Source organism: Anabrus simplex, chromosome 1 (assembly GCF_040414725.1).
Source record: "Anabrus simplex isolate iqAnaSimp1 chromosome 1, ASM4041472v1, whole genome shotgun sequence".
Lineage (NCBI taxonomy): Eukaryota > Metazoa > Arthropoda > Insecta > Orthoptera > Tettigoniidae > Anabrus > Anabrus simplex.
In genome coordinates, this window is record NC_090265.1 from 862,558,084 (window position 1) to 862,570,372 (window position 12,289).

The 12,289-nt window shown below is 40.0% G+C and overlaps 1 protein-coding gene across 2 annotated transcripts in view; it reads right to left on the bottom strand.

Annotated features, from left to right (window-relative positions):
- Positions 1–12,289, bottom strand: part of LOC136874251 (bcl-2-related ovarian killer protein) — an 891,695-nt gene that overhangs the window by 194,432 nt on the left and 684,974 nt on the right. The gene's annotated exons all lie outside the window — the stretch shown is intronic.

Below are 12,289 nucleotides of genomic sequence, written 5' to 3' on the forward strand. Positions count from 1 at the left end.
ATACATGATATTGAACTCTGCAATATTTTTATGAGAAATGTTTTTTGAATACATTTTAGTCAAGAATATTCAGGTTTAGAATGCATTCACTTATGATTGTAGTTATTAATATCAGTAAACATGTTATTTGCTTTACATCACACCAGCTACTCTTACGGTTTTTGGAGACGCCGAGGTCCCGGAATTCAGTACCACAGGAGTTCTTTCTCTTTCGTTTTGCTAGTTGCTTTACGTCGCACCGACACAGATACGTCTTATGGCGACGATGGGATAGGAAAGGGCTAGGGTTGGGAAGGAAGCGGCCATGGCCTTAATTAAGGTACAGTCCCCAGCATTTGCCTGGTGTGAAAATGGGAAACCACGCAAAACCATTTTCAGGGCTGCCGACAGTGGGGTTCGAACCTACTATCTCCCGAATAATGGATACTGGCCGCACTTAAGCGACTGCAGCTATCGAGCTCGGTAGTTCTTTCTCTTTCCTTGGGAGAATTTCTTTGCTCACTGTCGGAGGCAAAACTTCACAAGCCCTGATGAAGGCCAATGCAATTTGGATGAAAGCTTGGCTTTATTATTGAATAAATATATGTATATATTGTGACTTTAATCCAGTTCATTTATTTCTTTATGTTAATACAATGAGCCACGAAAACCTACGTTCGTTAAATAAATAAATAAATAAATAAATAAATAAATAAATAAATAAATAAATAAATAAATAAATAAATAAATAAAATAAAAAATAAATGCTCACATTGAAAGATAATACATCAATGTAACAAAAATTTTTTTTTTCTAAAAGCTACTGACACGGATCTCATTATTTTTATCTTTGGATAAATCTTCCAGAGAATAGAAATGTGTTATTTGAAAATGACAATGAGAGTAATGAATTCAAGGATTAATTAAGTACAGAATTGGAAAGCAAGTAAACGTAGCCTCGAGAAAGAAGCACCCGTGTATTTACCTGTACATAAAACAGGAAAATTCCCAAGGATACATTTTAAGATCAAAATGAACCTTTTTCTCCAGTCCATGGAAGATGATACGTCACGCTTTGATCAATGGAAAAGTAGATCACAGTGAGCAGAGCGGTACGGCAACTGGTGCATGCGTCCTACTGTACGTTATGTCGTAACCCTATTCATTTTGTAAAATCGTATCTCAAGCAGCAAGGATTGAAAGCTTCTTAAACTTGGCTAGGCGCTTCCAAAGATGTGACTCGCGAAGTTCCTAGAACTCCAGACAATTTCTCCTTTCTTATGATGTATTATGAAATGGCGTATGGATTTTAGTGTCGGGAGTGTCCGGGGACAAGTTCGGCTCGCCAGATGCAGGTCTTTTGATTTGACACCCGTAGGCGACATGCGCGACGAGATGGGGATGGAATGATGATGAAGACTACACATACACCCAGCCCTAGTGTCAACGGAATTAACCAATTATGGTTAATTTTCCCTACCCTGCTTGGAATCGAACCCAGGACCCCTGTGACCAAAGGCCAGCACGCTAACCATTTAGCCATGGAGCCGGGGTCTTATGATGTGAGAAATTGTTACGTGCCTAGAAAGAAAGGAGAGCATGACGCCTGCTGATGTAGGCAACTCTCCTAGCTTTACTGTTTGCCAGGTTCAGGCAGCACATAAGGGGGTCAAACTCTCGCAACACGGCAAGTTTCTAGCCGCGCGTTGGACGAAGGGAGAAGGGAGCGAACTTTATGTAGTAGCTCTTTGAACCAAAATGTGCAAATATGGAAGTGAACCTATCTTTGTATTTGCATACCAAACTCACTCCTTCGTCCAGTCACATACCTCTCGAAATGGCTAAGAAAGTGATGGAATTACCAATGTGATGCTTTCAAGTTTTGTAAAAGGTTACGAAACGTCACATGGTTTTTCGTTATAAGTAGGTTACTGTGAAACGACAATTTATCATAAGTTACATGTCTGTTAGTGACATCGTACTGGAATTTTATTCATCTCTGGACGGTTGTGTACAAGCCATATTTGTCATTGCTGTCCAGCGTAAGTTCAGAATAACCAGCATTCTTTATTAAGTCAACACTTTTAAGTAAAACGTTCCATTAAATAAATAAACAAATAAATAAATAAATAAATAAATAAATAAATAAATAAATAAATAAATAAATAAATAAATGGAATTTATGCAGATTTTTTTCCCTTTATACAATTTGCTTTACGTCGCACCGACACAGGTAGGTCGTATGGTAGCGATGGCATAGTCGTGGGAAGGAAGCGACCATGGCCTTAAATAAAGTACAGACCCAGTATTTGCCTGGTGGAAAGAAATATAAAGCAATTGTATGCTCAAATAAAGAAAAAGCGAAAAGGATAATAATAATAATAATAATAATAATAATAATAATAATAATAATAGTAATAATAATAATTCTTTCTTAATCTGTTTACCCTCCAGGGTTGCTATTTCCCTCGGACTCAGCGAGGGATCCCACCTCTACCGCCTCAAGGGCAGTGTCGGGGTAGGGAGATTGGAAGGGATAGAGAAGGAAGAGGGAAGAAAGCGGCCGTGGCCTTAAGTAAGCTACCGTCCCGGCATTTGCTTGGAGGAGAAGTGGTGAACTCCGGAAAATCAGTTCCAGGATGGCTGAGGTGGGAATCGAACCCCCGTCTACTCAGTTGACTTCCCGAGGCTGAGTTGACCCCGTTGCAGCCCTCGTACCACTTTTAAAATTTCGTGGCAGAGCCGGGAATCCAACCCGGGCCTCCGGGCGTAGCAGCTAATCATACTGACCACTACACTACAGAGGCGGAATAACAATAATAATAATAATAATAATAATAATAATAATAATAATGGTGGTACGTACCACTACTACAATGGTTTTAAGAGGCACCAAGGTGCCAAAATTTCATCCCGCAGGACTTCTCTTATGTGACGGCATATCTATCGACACGAGGCTGATGCAGCCTATTTGATACCTTCAAAAGCAACCGGACTGATCTGAGACCGAACCAGCCAACTTGAGCTCAGAAGGCCAGAAATTTTACCGTATGAGCTAATCAGCCTGACGAAGAAGAAGAAGAAGAAGAAGGGAACGTAAAAATAAGGAATATCTGTGGTCGGAAGGTTTTTACAATAAATTTAACATGAAGTTTCTTCATCTTATCAAAGATATTTCTACGGGCATTGTGGTCACTCAGGCTCATTTTGGTTTTGGCCAGGGGTTTATGGTCGGATGCTCTTCCTGAAGCCAAGTTATTTTTCAGGTAAAAATTCCAACCCAGGGTTCACCAGGATTTGAACCTCAGTCGTCTGGGTGGAGAGCCGACTGATATGCGACTGCGCTAATTACGTCTCCTTACAACGAGTTTTAAATTTATAGTGTTTATGTATCATTTGTCCGGTTCCTTGTCCTGGGTGGTAAGTGTAGTAGCTCTCAGATCAGAGGTCTCCTTGTTCGATTCCCACTCGGGCCAGGAATTCTAGCTGCTTCCAGTTAATTCTAGTATATAGCTCAGGGATTGGCGTTTGTGTCCCTCCTAATATACATCTCTTCATTTACACACAACACACCACATTCTCAGCCACTAAAAACACGTAATAGCTGGATACATTCCTCTGTGTAGGGTTGATACCAGAAAGAGCATTCCCAGTTTTACGGCTGAATTTGGTCCCTGAGGTTGTACATTCAACCATCTCGATTGTTGTAATTTCATCAAAATACAGTATGAATAGCTCATTTTCGATATTAGATAAACAATTAGTTCGCCTCTGTGGTGTAGTGGTTGGTGTGATTAGCTGCCACCCCCGGATGCCCGACTTCGATTGCCAGTTATTTCATGAAATTTGATAAGTGGTACGAGGACTGGAACGGGGTCCACTCAGCCTCAGGCGGTCAACTGAGTAAAGGGGGTTCGATTCCCGCCTCAGCCATCCTCGTAGCGGTTTTCTGTTTCTTCCTCACTTCTTCTTCAGGCAAATGCTGGTCGCTTCCTTCCCTCTTCCTTGTCTGTCCCTTCCAATCTTCCCATCCTCACACAAGGTCCTTGTTTAGCATAGCAGGTGAGGCCGCCTGAGCGAGGTACTGGTCCTCCTCCCAGGTGTATCCTCGACCAAAAGTCTCACGCTCCAGTACACTGCCCTTGAGGCGGTAGAGGTGGGATCCCTTGCTGAGTCCGCGGGAAAAGCTGACCCTGGTCAGCAAACTGATTAAATAATAAAAATGACCAAAAATGTACTTTTTTTAACACTTCAATGTACCCGACTGAACGTTGTCATAATTAATGAAATAATGTAAGTTTGAGCCGATTACTAGAGGGACGTGCCATTTAAATACTGCTGTTACGTATTTTCTAATTTTGAGGTAATAAGGTCTGTTGTTTAAGAGATAAAACTCAATAAGGCTATGTAAAGCTCATACTTACGGAGGTAGAATAGAAAGAATGAATCGCTTGACACGAGTATATAGAAACAATGCTGGACTCAGCTCGACTCCATGGTCCCCACCCCACCATCACAAGTTTTAAACCCTGGGGGATGAGCCTCATGACAATAGACTGCTTACTGAGCTTTGAATTTTACAGTATCCCTACATTTATACCGAATTTGCTACAAAAACTGGGATGTGATATTTGAAGGTATTGTTTAATGCGCTTGCGTGTTCTCAATCAATGTTTTTCAAAGGCTCATATATTTTGAAGGATTCAGGCCCCAATGAAACTCGGGTTTGTTTCCGCCTACTTGTGCTCGGCTCATCCTGACACTATTCCCGGTCGCCCCCCATAGTTCAAATCTCCAAAACCTGGAGCCTTTTATATAATTTATTCTATTACAACTCTGGAATTCTCATTTTTCCCAGATAGCAGGAATCTGTCACTTTGCCACTCGGGTCTGAATACTTGATTGAATGCCATTAAATAAATAAAGAAATAAAATAAAATAAAATAAAATAAAATAAAATAAAATAAAATAAAATAAAATAAAATAAAATAAAATAAAATAAAATAAAATAAATAAATAGTCCGCCTCTGTGATGTAGTGGTTAGTGTGATTAGCTGCCATCCTCGGAGGTCCGGGTTCGATTCCCGGATTTGCCACTAAATTTGAAAAGTGGTACGAGAGCTGCAACGGGGTCCACTCAGTCTCGGAAGGTCAACTTGAGTAGAGTGGTGGTGTGGGGATCGATTCCCACCTCAATCATCCTCGAAGTGGTTTTCCGTGGTTTCCCCGCTTCTCTTCCAGAAAAATGCCGGGATGGTACATAACCTAAGGCCACGGCCATTTCCTTCCCTCTTCCTTGTCCAACCATTCCGATCTTCCCATTCCTTCACAAGGCCCCTGTTCAGCATAGCAGGTGAGGCCGCTTGGGCGAGGTACTGGTCCTCTTCCTCAGTCGTATCCCCCGACCCAAAGTCTCATGCTGCAGGACACTGTCCTTGAGGCGGTGGAGGTGAGATCTCTCGCTGAGTCCGAGGGGTAAAGCCAACACTGGAAGGTAAACGGATTAAGAAGGAAGAAAATAAATAAATAAATAAATAAATAAATAAATAAATAAATAAATAAATAAATAAATAAATAAATAAATAAAATAGGCTATTATTATTATTATTATTATTATTATTATTATTATTATTATTATTATTATTATTTAGCGCGTGAAATATGTTTCCTAGTCTGTGTGCAATTGTGGTATCTGTATCTATGATATGTGTGTTGCGATTCTTGGGATTTGGAAGTTATTCACTGGGCACCACAACGAAGTTACCTCTTCTTCTGACCCAGTTATTCTCTCGTTTAGGAACTGTCACTTCACTAACATAGGTTATTCTGTTGGTGGTCACGCTTCACTGAAATATTCCTACATAAATCTTACACGTTGTCTTCTTCGTATGAAATATGGATGTAGGGAGTTCCTTTCTAAATAACTTCCCCAGTTTCTAGCAGGAAAGTTTTCTTTTCATCACATGCACGCTACTGCTACAACTTACGTTTACTGAATGCATAAAATGATTGATAAGCCTTTGACAATCGGGCCGCAGTAAGAATTTGTGCTAGAATGAGCTCTTCGTTCAAAGTAGTTATAGAGGGTAAACAAGGCAGTAACCTTTCATCTTTGTTGTTCATAGTGTACATGGACCATTGGACGAAATGCTTGAAATGGTAAGGAGGAATTCCTTTTGGTGGAAATGTAGTAAGTAGCCTGATCTGTACCAATGGCTTGGTCTTTGTGACACACTACGCTGAAAGCGTGCTGTCTAATATCTTGGAATCTAAAAACAGATACAGTTAGTTTAATATGAAATTAGCATTTTCAAGACTAAAGTGGTGGAAATAAGGAAGGAACCTAAGAGGACTGAATGTCAGTTCAAAAATACAAACCATTTCAATTATTTAGATTGTATTTTCTCTCAGGACGGTAGTACAGTATAATAAGTGAAATTGAATCACGGTTCAGCAAAGCCAATGCAGCGAGATCTCAGTTGCGATAAACGTTCCGTAAGTAAGAAGCCTCTGCCTGCTGTCAGTTCTTGATGGATTTAGTACTTTTGCATCCACCTCTTGGCACAGGCTAGAGTAACGTATAGCTTCCAATGAAGTCCCAGTCTCATCCATGGCTGTGACAATATGGAAGCTGCTGGGGTTTGGATTGTGCTGAGTAATGACATTCGGAGCATATTCAGTGCGACTGCGGGTTGTGAAACGTGTTGCTCATAGGGTTAGTCATGCTACAATAGCACTGTCTGGCCTAGTGAGGAAAGCAATGGCAAACTACATCACTCCTCGTCTTGTCTAGTACGCCTCATTTTGGTGCTGCCATTGGTTTTTGTGGTTTTCCTACAACTGCATAACCTTTGGTGGTGCTATTCGAGGATCCAACCAGCCTTTGGGCTGTGTCCAGACAGACAGACAGACAGACAGACAGACAGACAGACAGACAGACAGACAGACAGACAGACAGACAGACAGACAGACAGACAGACAGACAGACAGACAGACAGACAGACAGACAGACAGACAGACAAGTAAGAAGCCAGCTCTCGGACGAAATTGCATTACAGTTTCAGACTGACTTTGCTTTCCGGGAGTGAATGTTGGGTGGACTCAGTACATATTTTCATAAGTTGGAAGAAACAGACTCGAGAGAAGCGAGTATTATTGCTGGTATGTATAGGTGAGAGCAATGACAGGTGGGCACACGGAATGAGGAGATAAAAGCTAACGAGGAAGTCCGTCAAGTGTAACAACCCGATTTGCCAGAAAATTCGCTCAGTGAAAGAGAAATAAGTCGAAATAAGCGAACACATGTTTCACTCGACCATTTCCGAGAAAATGATGGTCGAAGATTCCAGCGTGCTTTATATGCCTACTACTGTATCTGTTACCCGCGACTGCGCTCGCGTGGATTTCGGAATTTCCTCGCTACTGTACTAAAACATTTTCTGAAAATTCCCAAGGTATAAAATCACACCGAATAATTGAGTTTCATCTACCCCTGTAACTCTTTGCAAACCACGTTTGTGGTACTGCCTTTTGGGGTTAAGATGACCAGGCTACTGGCAGAGCTAACTATGGATCATGCGACATAGAACCGCCCATGTGAGAAACAGCCCTCTGTCAAGTCGGAAAGAAAAAAGTGCATGTTCATTTTTAACGGGATTCCAATAACCAGTTTCCACGTCTGTAACATCTGCAGTTTTTGAGATATAAGTATCCCCATAAAAATAATTCAGACCCTTTTCCCATACCTCCCCCCAATTTTCAGTGGATATTCCGAAAAAAATGCATGTTCCTTTTTTAAAGGAGATTCGAAATACCAATTTTCACGACCGTAACATCTTCAGGTCTTTGAGATTTAAGTATCCTCATAAACATAATCCAACTCCTTCTTCAATTCATTTCACCCCCACCCCTTAAGTGGATTTTCCTAAAACAAAATAAAATACGTGTTTCTTCATTTTTAAAGGAGATTACAAATACCAGGTTTCACGTCTGTTACATCTCCAGTTTTTGAGACATAAGTATTCTCATAAAAGGTGTTCATCCCATTTTCACATGTTTTCAGCACCTTTAAGGGAATTTTCCAAAACAAAAGTACGCATTTTTTTATTTTTAAAGATTCCAAATACCAATTTTCACGTCTGCAACATCTTCAGTTTATGAAATATAAATATCCTCATAAAAATAATTCAATCTCTTTCACATCCTTTTACCCTCCCATTAAGTGGATTATCCAAATACAAACAAATACGTGTTTATTTAGAAACGAGCTTCCAAATACCAATTTACACGTCTGTAAAATCATTAGTTTTTGAGATATAAGTATCCTCATGAAAAGAATTACAACCCATGTCCAATCCTTCCAAGCCCCAGCCCAATAGGTGGAATTTACGGAGAGAAATAATACGTGTTTCTTTAATTTTAGAGGTGGTTACAAATACCAATTTTCACGTTAATAACATTTTCAGTTTTTGAGACTCCTTTTACCCGCCCCCCCCTCCAAGTTGATTTCCACCCTGAAAATACGTGTTTATTTTTGAAGGAGATTCGAAATACCAATTTTCACGTCTGTAAAATCTTTAGTTTTTGAGATATAAGTATCCTCATAAAAAGAATTCAAATAATTTTCAATTCTTTCATCCCCTTAAATGGATTTTCCGAAAACAAAAGAATACGTGTTCCTTTATTTTTAAAAGAGATTCAAAATACCAATTTCCACCTCTTTAATTTTTGAGATATAAGTATCTTCATACAGATAATTCAACTATTTTTTTAAATTTTCACATCGCCCCCTTAAGCGTATTTCCAGAAAACAAAATAATGCGTGTTTCTTTATTTTTAAATGTTTCAAAAACAAATGTTCATGTCTGTAACATCTTCAGCTTTTGAGATATAGGTAGACTATCCTTATAAAGAAAATTCAACCCCTTCTTCAATCCATTCTGCAACCTCCCTTATGTGGATTTTCCGAATACAAAAAATACACTTCTTTATTTTTAAAGAGGAATCCAAATACCAAAAAATGAAATGGCATATGGCTTTTAGTCCCGGGAGTGACGAAGGCCGGTTGTAGGTCTTTTGATTCGACACCCGTAGGCGACCCGCACGTCGTGATGAGTATGCAATTATGAAGACGACAACACATACACCCAGTCCCCGTGCCAGCGAACTTAACCAATTATGGTTAAATCGAACCCGAGACCTCTTGTGACCAAAGTCCAGCACGCTAACCATTTAGTCATGGAGCCGGGCTCCAAATACCAATATTCACGTCTGTAATATCTACTTTTTTTGAGACCACAGTATACTAATGAAAAGAATTTAACCTCTTTTACAGTCCTTTTTCCCCTCCCCCCTTACGTTTTACAGAAAACAAAAAATACGCGTTTCTTTATTTTCAAAAGAGATTAAAAATACAAATGTTCACGTCTGTAACATGTTAAGATTTTGAGATATAGTGTAGATATGCTCATTTTAAAATTCATCCGCTCCGTACCCCGCCTTTTGACTTCCCCTCAAGTGGATTTTCCGAAAACAAACTACCCGTGTTTCTTTACTTTTACGGGAGATTCGAAATACAAATTTTCATATATGTAATAAATTCAGTTTTTGAGATATAGGTATCCTCATAAAAGGTATTCAACTCCTTTTTCACCTTTTTCAACCCCCCCCCCCTAAGATGATTTTCCGAAAACAAAAAGATATTTCTTTATTTTAAAGGAGATTCCAAATTCCAATTTTTACGTCTGTAAACTGTTTAGTTCTTGAAATATAGATATACTCGTTTAAACAATTCACGGAATATCCAAAAATCCTCACTCTAATATAAATGTATCATCAAAATTTCATTTGTTTATGTCCAGGAGCTTTGGTTCGGCGATGACGAATCGATCAGTCAGTAAATCAGTCAGTCAGAACATGTTATTATATATAAGCACGAAGCAGGTTCAATAATAATGTTGTTTGCTTTACATCCCACTAATTACTTTCGGTTTTCGGAGACGCCGAGCTGCCGGAATTTAGTCCCGCGTGCCAGTAAATCTACCGACACAAGGCTGGCGTATCTGAGCATCTTCTAATTCCACCGGACTGAGCCAGGATCGAACCTGCCAAGCTGGGATCAGAAGGCCGGCGCCTCAACCGTCTGAGCCACTCAGCTCGGTAAAAGAAGTTCACCCGATGCGGTGGCGCAGTGGCTTTCGGCGCGATCTTACACTTTTGCGTCACAACCATGCCAAGTTCCATATCTTAGAAAGGGCGATTTTCGCTCTTACGGAAACATTATAGCAGTTTGATGATGATGATGATGATGCTTGTTGTTTTAAGGGGCCTAACATCGAAGGCCATCGGCCCCTTATAGCAAATTCAGTTAACGCAACTCAGTTTTGACACGGTTAGATGTGAAGAGATTTCCTGGGTTATCTCAGTATGAACATGAGAGGAGCCTCACAAGCTACATCTTGGTGAGTCCACTTTGTTGTTAATGTTCAAGAAAAAGCTACAGGAAGATTTTCTCTCAGCATTCCGTTCATATATTGCGAGTCCTTGTTGTACAATTTTTTTGCAAGCAACTGCATGGAATGTGCCTTTCTACGTATTTTCATTCTTTTTACTTAGTCTGGTATTCCTGTTACATCTACAGTATCATGATATGAATAGGAAGCTGAACTTCGCTGTACGATAGCAGACAGCGGTGACTATGTTACATGTGAAATCTTTACACTTTCCACGCATATTTATTGGTATAATAAACATTCATAAGATTACAATCTTGTCTGTACACTTTTAAAGTGTTGCGTCGTTTTTTTAAAACCTTAGACTAGGTGTACAAATGTCGGAAGCGTGTTCAGTTAAATTTGTGTCTGTGTCTGTCGACCTGTTAGATTGTTTGTTTTTGTATTATCATGGTTGGTGGTGGGGGAGGGGCAACTTCAGATCTTTAAAAAACCAAACCTCATGGCGCAACAGCCCCGATGCGCCTTGGCCTACCAATTGACCACTGCCAAGCCTGAAGACCTGCAGATTACGAGGTGTCATCTGGTCAGCATGTCGAATCCTCTCGTCCGCTATTCTTGGCTTTCTAGACCGGAGCCTCTATCTCAGCGTCAATAGCTGGCCAGGAATCGAACCCGGGGCCTCCGGGAAAGAGACAGGCACGCTACCCCTACAATGCGGGGCCGGCTCAGATAATTTCTTTAAACTCGGTATTTAAGTTCAGGGATATCCGGAGAGTTAATAATAATAATAATAATAATAATAATAATAATAATAATAATAATAATAATAATAATAATAAGCCGTATAGGCTATCTGCGCATCTGTGAGGATGAGGCACTACCTATGATGATTTCTAATAATGAATACGGCACAAAGACCCAGACTCCGAGCAGAAGAATTAAGTAAAGAAAGTTAAAATCCCTAACCCTGCCTGGAATCGAACCGGGGGCCCCTTGGTCCAAAGGTCAGCTTGCTAACCATTTAGCCATGGAGCCGGATATCCATAGAGTTCACTACGCTATATATTATTAGTGTGGATTGGTGGAGCAGTATTAAGGGGACCAGATTAGGGAAAGTCAAATATCTCTGTTAATATTAGCTGCATCGAAAACAATTACTTTTTAAAAGTTGTGGAAAATATTTCAAACCGTTTGTTTTATGCACTTTTACCTTTCGAATACAGTAAAACCTCGCTTAACCGAAATAAAGAGGGAAGAGACATTTCGGATAACACATGTTTTCGGATAAAACATGAGAATCATTGCCAGAAACCTACGAATGACTGAATGGACCTCGAACAAGCCCTCAGATTCAGGTAAAAATTCCTTCACCTGGCCGGGGATCGAACTCAAGGCCTCCAGGTAAGAGGTAGGCTCACTGCCCTTAGACCGCGCGGTCGGCTTGTCAAATTACCACATTTATATTCCTGTATCTCTGATACTTCAGCAGCTAGAACTTTTAGATTTGTAGAACTTCGCTATCTGTTGAATGTTACCTTTGCCAAAATTAAGTGATTCTTATGGTATGAATAAGCTTTATGTTTTCCCTTTACTTAATGCTGTTTTTAAAGGCAGAAATATTATTTCTCTCTCTAGTTCTGACAATGAGGGATATTCTACTACGATTTTGGTTTAGTGACTTTTAAAAGTTGATGAAAATTTGAATATTATACACTCAGCAGTTTGTCAGAGAGAGGTACACTTCCGAAAGTCTGGCCCGTAACCGAAGATCGTAACAGTGTTTATCTTTCCGTAAGGTTTCCGCATTTACCAGTGCCTAACTAACACCAGGCTCTATCCAGCCATTCCTGCTTCTC